General features: G+C 46.2%; 1 protein-coding gene across 1 annotated transcript in view; it reads right to left on the reverse strand.

The window, feature by feature from the left end:
- The window catches only part of LOC145859386 (carbohydrate sulfotransferase 12-like), a 16,633-nt gene extending 8,362 nt beyond the window's left edge, over window positions 1-8,271 (reverse strand). Inside the window, exon 1 of the mRNA XM_082958511.1 lies at window positions 8,134-8,271. The gene's annotated coding sequence lies outside the window, so the exon portion shown is untranslated. The remainder of the gene's footprint in view (window positions 1-8,133) is intronic.
- Between the last annotated feature and the right edge of the window lie 297 nt (window positions 8,272-8,568).

Here is an 8,568-nt window from a genome sequence, read left to right on the forward strand (position 1 = left end):
GTTGGGGTTCTAGTCCGCCTGAACATGTTGGGTTCTAGTCCTAGCTCTGAACATGTTGGGTTCTAGTCAGTCTGAACATGTTGGGTTCTAGTCCGACTCCTGAACATGTTGGGTTCTAGTCCGCCTGAACATGTTGGGTTCTAGTCCGCCTGAACATGTTGGGTTCTAGTCAGTCTGAACATGTTGGGTTCTAGTCCGCCTGAACATGTTGGGTTCTAGTCCGCCTGAACATGTTGGGTTCTAGTCCGCCTGAACATGTTGGGTTCTAGTCCGCCTGAACATGTTGGGGTTCTAGTCCGCCTGAACATGTTGGGGTTCTAGTCCGCCTGAACATTTTGGGTTCTAGTCCGCCTGAACATGTTGGGTTCTAGTCCACCTGAACATGTTGGGTTCTAGTCCGCCTGAACATGTTGGGTTCTAGTCAGCCTGAACATGTTGGTTTCTAGTCCGCCTGAACATGTTGGGTTCTAGTCCACCTGAACATGTTGGGTTCTAGTCCGCCTGAACATGTTGGTTTCTAGTCCGCCTGAACATGTTGGGTTCTAGTTCGCCTGAACATGTTGGGTTCTAGTTCACCTGAACATGCTGGGTTCTAGTTCACCTGAACATGCTGGGTTCTAGTTCACCTGAACATGTTGGGTTCTAGTTCGCCTGAACATGCTGGGTTCTAGTCCACCTGAACCTGTTGGGTTCTAGTCCACCTGAACATGTTGGGTTCTAGTCCACCTGAACATGTTGGGTTCTAGTTCACCTGAACATGTTGGGTTCTAGTTCACCTGAACATGTTGGGTTCTAGTTCACCTGAACATGTTGGGTTCTAGTTCACCTGAACATGCTGGGTTCTAGTTCACCTGAACATGTTGGGTTCTAGTCCACCTGAACATGCTGGGTTCTAGTCCACCTGAACATGTTGGGTTATGTGCTATAGGATGAATAATGTCTGACTGTTTTACCTCCAACACCACCAACTCTACTGAAATACTCCTCCACCTCTCCCACCCACCCACCCACACACACTCTACAAACAACATTCATTTATACAGTAGACAGAGTATACAGCTCCTGTTGAACACAGTGTAACCATTCACTGACCCACCTCTCTCTCTCTCTCTCCCTCTCTCTCAAGGCTATGCTCACTGAGTCTGTACATAGTCAGAGCTTTCCATACGTTTGGGTAAGTCACAGTGGTCAGGTATTCTGCCACTGTGTACTCTCTGTTTAGGGCCAAATAACATTCCAGTTTGCTCTGATTTTTCTTTCCAATGTGTCAAATAATTATCTTTTGGTTTTCTCATGATTTGGTTGGGTCTAATTGTGTTGCTGTCCTGGGGCTATGGGGGGCTGTTTGTGAACAGAGCTCCAGGACTAGCTACAGGTTCATCTCTCTGTAGGTGATGTCTTTGTTATGGAAGGTTTGGGAATCACTTCCTTTTAGGTGGTTGTAGAATTGACTGGCTCTTTTCTGGATTTTGATCATTAGCGGGTATCGGTCTAATTCTGCTCTGCATTATTTGATGTTTTATGCTGTACACAGAGGATTTTATTAAGTCGTATGTTTTTTCCCCCAAACACCACTTTCCATCAATTTGTATAGCAGACCCTCATGCCAAATTGAGTCAAAAGCTTTTTTGAAAACAACAAAACATGAGAAGACTTTGCCTTTGTTTTGTTTGTTTGACAAGTAGGGTGTGCAGGGTGAATAGGTGGATTTTCCCAAGGTTGTTGTTGAAGCATATCCCACAGTAGTTATTGGGGTCACATTTGTATCCACTTTTGTGGATTGTGGTGATCAGTACTTGGTTCCAAATATTGGGGAAGATGCCAGAGCATCTCTCTCTCTCTCTCTCTCTCTCTCTCACACACACACACTTACCTAAGGCCCCTCAGACCAGGTTCTTACTGCTCCTAGCAAAACTGTCAGACCAGGTTCTTACTGCTCCTAGCAGAACTCTCAGACCAGGTTCTTACTGCTCCTAGCAGAACTCTCAGACCAGGTTCTTACTGCTCCTAGCAGAACTCTCAGACCAGGTTCTTACTGCTCCTAGCAGAACTGTCAGACCAGGTTCTTACTGCTCCTAGCAGAACTCTCAGACCAGGTTCTTACTGCTCCTAGCAGAACTCTCAGACCAGGTTCTTACTGCTCCTAGCAGAACTCTCAGACCAGGTTCTTACTGCTCCTAGCAGAACTCTCAGACCAGGTTCTTACTGCTCCTAGCAGAACTGTCAGACCAGGTTCTTACTGCTCCTAGCAGAACTCTCAGACCAGGTTCTTACTGCTCCTAGCAGAACTCTCAGACCAGGTTCTTACTGCTCCTAGCAGAACTCTCAGACCAGGTTCTTACTGCTCCTAGCAGAACTGTCAGACCAGGTTCTTACTGCTCCTAGCAGAACTCTCAGACCAGGTTCTTACTGCTCCTAGCAGAACTCTCAGACCAGGTTCTTACTGCTCCTAGCAGAAATGTCAGACCAGGTTCTTACTGCTCCTAGCAGAACTGTCAGACCAGGTTCTTACTGCTCCTAGCAGAACTGTCAGACCAGGTTCTTACTGCTCCTAGCAGAACTGTCAGACCAGGTTCTTACTGCTCCTAGCAGAACTCTCATACCAGGTTCTTACTGCTCCTAGCAGAACTCTCAGACCAGGTTCTTACTGCTCCTAGCAGAACTGTCAGACCAGGTTCTTACTGCTCCTAGCAGAACTGTCAGACCAGGTTCTTACTGCTCCTAGCAGAACTGTCAGACCAGGTTCTTACTGCTCCTAGCAGAACTGTCAGACCAGGTTCTTACTGCTCCTAGCAGAACTCTCAGACCAGGTTCTTACTGCTCCTAGCAGAACTCTCAGACCAGGTTCTTACTGCTCCTAGCAGAACTGTCAGACCAGGTTCTTACTGCTCCTAGCAGAACTCTCAGACGAGGTTCTTACTGCTCCTAGCAGAACTCTCAGACCAGGTTCTTACTGCTCCTAGCAGAACTCACAGACCAGGTTCTTACTGCTCCTAGCAGAACTCTCAGACCAGGTTCTTACTGCTCCTAGCAGAACTGTCAGACCAGGTTCTTACTGCTCCTAGCAGAACTGTCAGACCAGGTTCTTACTGCTCCTAGCAGAACTCTCAGACCAGGTTCTTACTGCTCCTAGCAGAACTCTCAGACCAGGTTCTTACTGCTCCTAGCAGAACTGTCAGACTAGGTTCTTACTGCTCCTAGCAGAACTCTCAGACCAGGTTCTTACTGCTCCTAGCAGAACTGTCAGACCAGGTTCTTACTGCTCCTAGCAGAACTCTCAGACCAGGTTCTTACTGCTCCTAGCAGAACTGTCAGACCAGGTTCTTACTGCTCCTAGCAGAACTCACAGACCAGGTTCTTACTGCTCCTAGCAGAACTCTCAGACCAGGTTCTTACTGCTCCTAGCAGAACTCTCAGACCAGGTTCTTACTGCTCCTAGCAGAACTCTCAGACCAGGTTCTTACTGCTCCTAGCAGAACTCTCAGACCAGGTTCTTACTGCTCCTAGCAGAACTGTCAGACCAGGTTCTTACTGCTCCTAGCAGAACTCTCAGACCAGGTTCTTACTGCTCCTAGCAGAACTCACAGACCAGGTTCTTACTGCTCCTAGCAGAACTGTCAGACCAGGTTCTTACTGCTCCTAGCAGAACTCTCAGACCAAGTTCTTACTGCTCCTAGCAGAACTGTCAGACCAGGTTCTTACTGCTCCTAGCAGAACTGTCAGACCAGGTTCTTACTGCTCCTAGCAGAACTGTCAGACCAGGTTCTTACTGCTCCTAGCAGAACTCACAGACCAGGTTCTTACTGCTCCTAGCAGAACTGTCAGACCAGGTTCTTACTGCTCCTAGCAGAACTCACAGACCAGGTTCTTACTGCTCCTAGCAGAACTGTCAGACCAGGTTCTTACTGCTCCTAGCAGAACTCTCAGACCAGGTTCATACTGCTCCTAGCAGAACTGTCAGACCAGGTTCATACTGCTCCTAGCAGAACTCGGCTAAGCGAAAGTGAATGTCTGTGCTTGCATACTCCTTCAAAAGACCTTCGCTTAAATAACGAGAACAACAAAAGCAGCAATATTCCTGTTTATCCCTCTTGAGACAGCATAGCCAGTAACACTTTCTTAAAATAGTCTGAATTAATCTAAGATAAATCAAGAAATCTGTAAATCATTTTGATGTTTTTTACAAGGTCTTAGTCACGTATTTTTACATCTAAAATTGGTGCAGTAATTCTCAAGTGAAAAAACTTGCATGAAAACTAGTCGTCTCTTGTTGAATAACAACAAACAATCTCTTTAAAACCTGGCAGGGATATTGTTGAGGTCTATAGCTTTATAGCAGGTTAAAACCTGGCAGGGATATTGTTGGGGCCTATAGCTTTATAGCAGGTTAAAACCTGGCAGGGATATTGTTGAGGTCTATAGCTTTATAGCAGGTTAAAACCTGGCAGGGATATTGTTGAGGCCTATAGCTTTATAGCAGGTTAAAACCTGGCAGGGATATTGTTGAGGCCTATAGCTTTATAGCAGGTTAAAACCTGGCAGGGATATTGTTGAGGCCTATAGCTTTATAGCAGGTTAAAACCTGGCAGGGATATTGTTGAGGTCTATAGCTTTATAGCAGGTTAAAACCTGGCAGGGATATTGTTGAGGCCTATAGCTTTATAGCAGGTTAAAACCTGGCAGGGATATTGTTGGGGCCTATAGCTTTATAGCAGGTTAAAACCTGGCAGGGATATTGTTGAGGTCTATAGCTTTATAGCAGGTTAAAACCTGGCAGGGATATTGTTGAGGCCTATAGCTTTATAGCAGGTTAAAACCTGGCAGGGATATTGTTGAGGTCTATAGCTTTATAGCAGGTTAAAACCTGGCAGGGATATTGTTGAGGCCTATAGCTTTATAGCAGGTTAAAACCTGGCAGGGATATTGTTGAGGTCTATAGCTTTATAGCAGGTTAAAACCTGGCAGGGATATTGTTGAGGTCTATAGCTTTATAGCAGGTTAAAACCTGGCAGGGATATTGTTGAGGCCTATAGCTTTATAGCAGGTTAAAACCTGGCAGGGATATTGTTGAGGCCTATAGCTTTATAGCAGGTTAAAACCTGGCAGGGATATTGTTGAGGCCTATAGCTTTATAGCAGGTTAAAACCTGGCAGGGATATTGTTGAGGCCTATAGCTTTATAGCAGGTTAAAACCTGGCAGGGATATTGTTGAGGCCTATAGCTTTATAGCAGGTTAAAACCTGGCAGGGATATTGTTGAGGTCTATAGCTTTATAGCAGGTTAAAACCTGGCAGGGATATTGTTGAGGCCTATAGCTTTATAGCAGGTTAAAACCTGGCAGGGATATTGTTGGGGCCTATAGCTTTATAGCAGGTTAAAACCTGGCAGGGATATTGTTGAGGCCTATAGCTTTATAGCAGGTTAAAACCTGGCAGGGATATTGTTGAGGTCTATAGCTTTATAGCAGGTTAAAACCTGGCAGGGATATTGTTGAGGCCTATAGCTTTATAGCAGGTTAAAACCTGGCAGGGATATTGTTGAGGCCTATAGCTTTATAGCAGGTTAAAACCTGGCAGGGATATTGTTGAGGTCTATAGCTTTATAGCAGGTTAAAACCTGGCAGGGATATTGTTGAGGCCTATAGCTTTATAGCAGGTTAAAACCTGGCAGGGATATTGTTGAGGTCTATAGCTTTATAGCAGTTTAGTTCAGACAGTCTCTTGACACCTTCAGACTGAGACACTGCTGTAGGAAAAGGCATCCGCTTGTATACCCTCCCCTCCAGTACATCCATCTTGGAGTAATAACCTAGGAGCCTCCCCTCCAGTACATCCATCTTGGAGTAATAACCTAGGACCCTCCCCTCCAGTACATCCATCTTGGAGTAATAACCTAGGACCCGACCCTCCAGTACATCCATCTTGGAGTAATAACCTAGGACCCTCCCCTCCAGTACATCCATCTTGGAGTAATAACCTAGGACCCGACCCTCCAGTACATCCATCTTGGAGTAATAACCTAGGACCCTCCCCTCCAGTACATCCATCTTGGAGTAATAACCTAGGACCCTCCCCTCCAGTACATCCATCTTGGAGTAATAACCTAGGACCCTCCCCTCCAGTACATCCATCTTGGAGTAATAACCTAGGACCCTCCCCTCCAGTACATCCATCTTGGCGTAATAACCTAGGACCCGACCCTCCAGTACATCCATCTTGGAGTAATAACCTAGGACCCGCCCCTCCAGTACATCCATCTTGGAGTAATAACCTAGGACCCTCCCCTCCAGTACATCCATCTTGGAGTAATAACCTAGGACCCTCCCCTCCAGTACATCCATCTTGGAGTAATAACCTAGGACCCTCCCCTTCAGTACATCCATCTTGGAGTAATAACCTAGGAGCCTCCCCTCCAGTACATCCATCTTGGAGTAATAACCTAGGACCCTCCCCTCCAGTACATCCATCTTGGAGTAATAACCTAGGACCCTCCCCTCCAGTACATCCATCTTGGAGTAATAACCTAGGACCCGCCCCTCCAGTACATCCATCTTGGAGTAATAACCTAGGACCCTCCCCTCCAGTACATCCATCTTGGAGTAATAACCTAGGACCCTCCCCTCCAGTACATCCATCTTGGAGTAATAACCTAGGACCCGCCCCTCCAGTACATCCATCTTGGAGTAATAACCTAGGACCCGACCCTCCAGTACATCCATCTTGGAGTAATAACCCTCCAGTACATCCATCTTGGAGTAATAACCTAGGACCCTCCCCTCCAGTACATCCATCTTGGAGTAATAACCTAGGACCCGACCCTCCAGTACATCCATCTTGGAGTAATAACCTAGGACCCTCCCCTCCAGTACATCCATCTTGGAGTAATAACCTAGGACCCTCCCCTCCAGTACATCCATCTTGGAGTAATAACCTAGGACCCTCCCCTCCAGTACATCCATCTTGGAGTAATAACCTAGGACCCGAGGAGTAATAACCTAGGACCCGACCCTCCAGTACATCCATCTTGGAGTAATAACCTAGGACCCGACCCTCCAGTACATCCATCTTGGAGTAATAACCTAGGACCCTCCCCTCCAGTACATCCATCTTGGAGTAATAACCTAGGACCCTCCCCTCCAGTACATCCATCTTGGAGTAATAACCTAGGACCCGACCCTCCAGTACATCCATCTTGGAGTAATAACCTAGGACCCTCCCCTCCAGTACATCCATCTTGGAGTAATAACCTAGGACCCTCCCCTCCAGTACATCCATCTTGGAGTAATAACCTAGGACCCTCCCCTCCAGTACATCCATCTTGGAGTAATAACCTAGGACCCGACCCTCCAGTACATCCTTAGGGTTCTGTGTCTAGTGAAAGCATCTTCCTCTTTGGTTCTGTTATAGTCTTAATTTAATGGCCTCAAGGATTTCCTGATTCATCCAATGTTCAGTTCTTTGTTTAATTCTTATGGTTTTCCATGGAGCCACTATATCCACAATGTTTAAGAAACTGTTGTTGAAACAGTCCCATGATTATCAGTCTCAACCAAATATTACCCACATGTCCACTTTGAAATGATGTGGTGAGCCCAGTGGATCTCTCTCTCTCTCTCTCTCTCTAGCACAAACACCATCACCCTCTCTTTAGGCTACCTCTCTCTCTCTCTCTCTCTCTCTCTCTCTTGCACAAAGACAATCACTCTCTCTTTCCCCTCTCTCTCTCCCTTTCTCCTTCCTTCCACTGCGGTTTCCTGCAATCATCCTGGGCCTGTCCTGCCAAGACATAGCCAGTAACTCCCGCTTCCAACTGTACACGTATTCTCTTTTTTCTCTCTCTCTCTCTCCTCTTAACGTCTATGTTGAGATCACTGTGTATTCCCCATTTCCCCAATCCCCGCTGACACATTTTATAAATCCCGATTCATCTCAAATAACGGCCTCACAGCAGGGTATTACTGTAAAATGACATCGGTTAACTAACTACCTACCAGCTGTTTTAGTCGATTTGTTACCGGAAAGAAGATAGAGGAAGCAACTCCGCTGAAAGTACAAACTGTTCTATTCACAATAACATCCGGCCGGTTTTAAATGTTTTTATTTTAATTTTCTTAAGTAACGGTTTTTCGTTTACCTCTTTGTTCGCTTCCATGGTTGCCCGCTGGCTGGCTGTCCACCTCGACGTAATGCTGGGTGTCAAGTCTGGTAGGTAGATGAGGGAGAGAGAGCACACAAAGCAACGGGGCAGCACCCGAGAACCGAGCACTGCAAAGACAATCGCGAGACTTCTTGTGATCTCGTCTATCACCTCGGCAGTCTATAGATTGTAGAACCGGGAAGGTAGCTGCAGCTCAATATGGGTATTTTATTTATTATATTTTATTTAACATTTATTTCAACTAGGCAAATCAGTTTAGAACAAATTATTATTTACAATGACGGCCTACCCCGGTCAAACCCAAACCCGAACGACGCTGGGCCAATTGTGCGCCACCCTATAGGACTCCCAATCACAGCCGGTAATGATACAGCCTGGAATCAAACCAGGGTCTGTAGTGACGCCTCTAGC

This window comes from Salmo salar, chromosome 12 (genome assembly GCF_965601325.2).
Source record: "Salmo salar chromosome 12, fSalSal1, whole genome shotgun sequence".
NCBI lineage: Eukaryota > Metazoa > Chordata > Actinopteri > Salmoniformes > Salmonidae > Salmo > Salmo salar.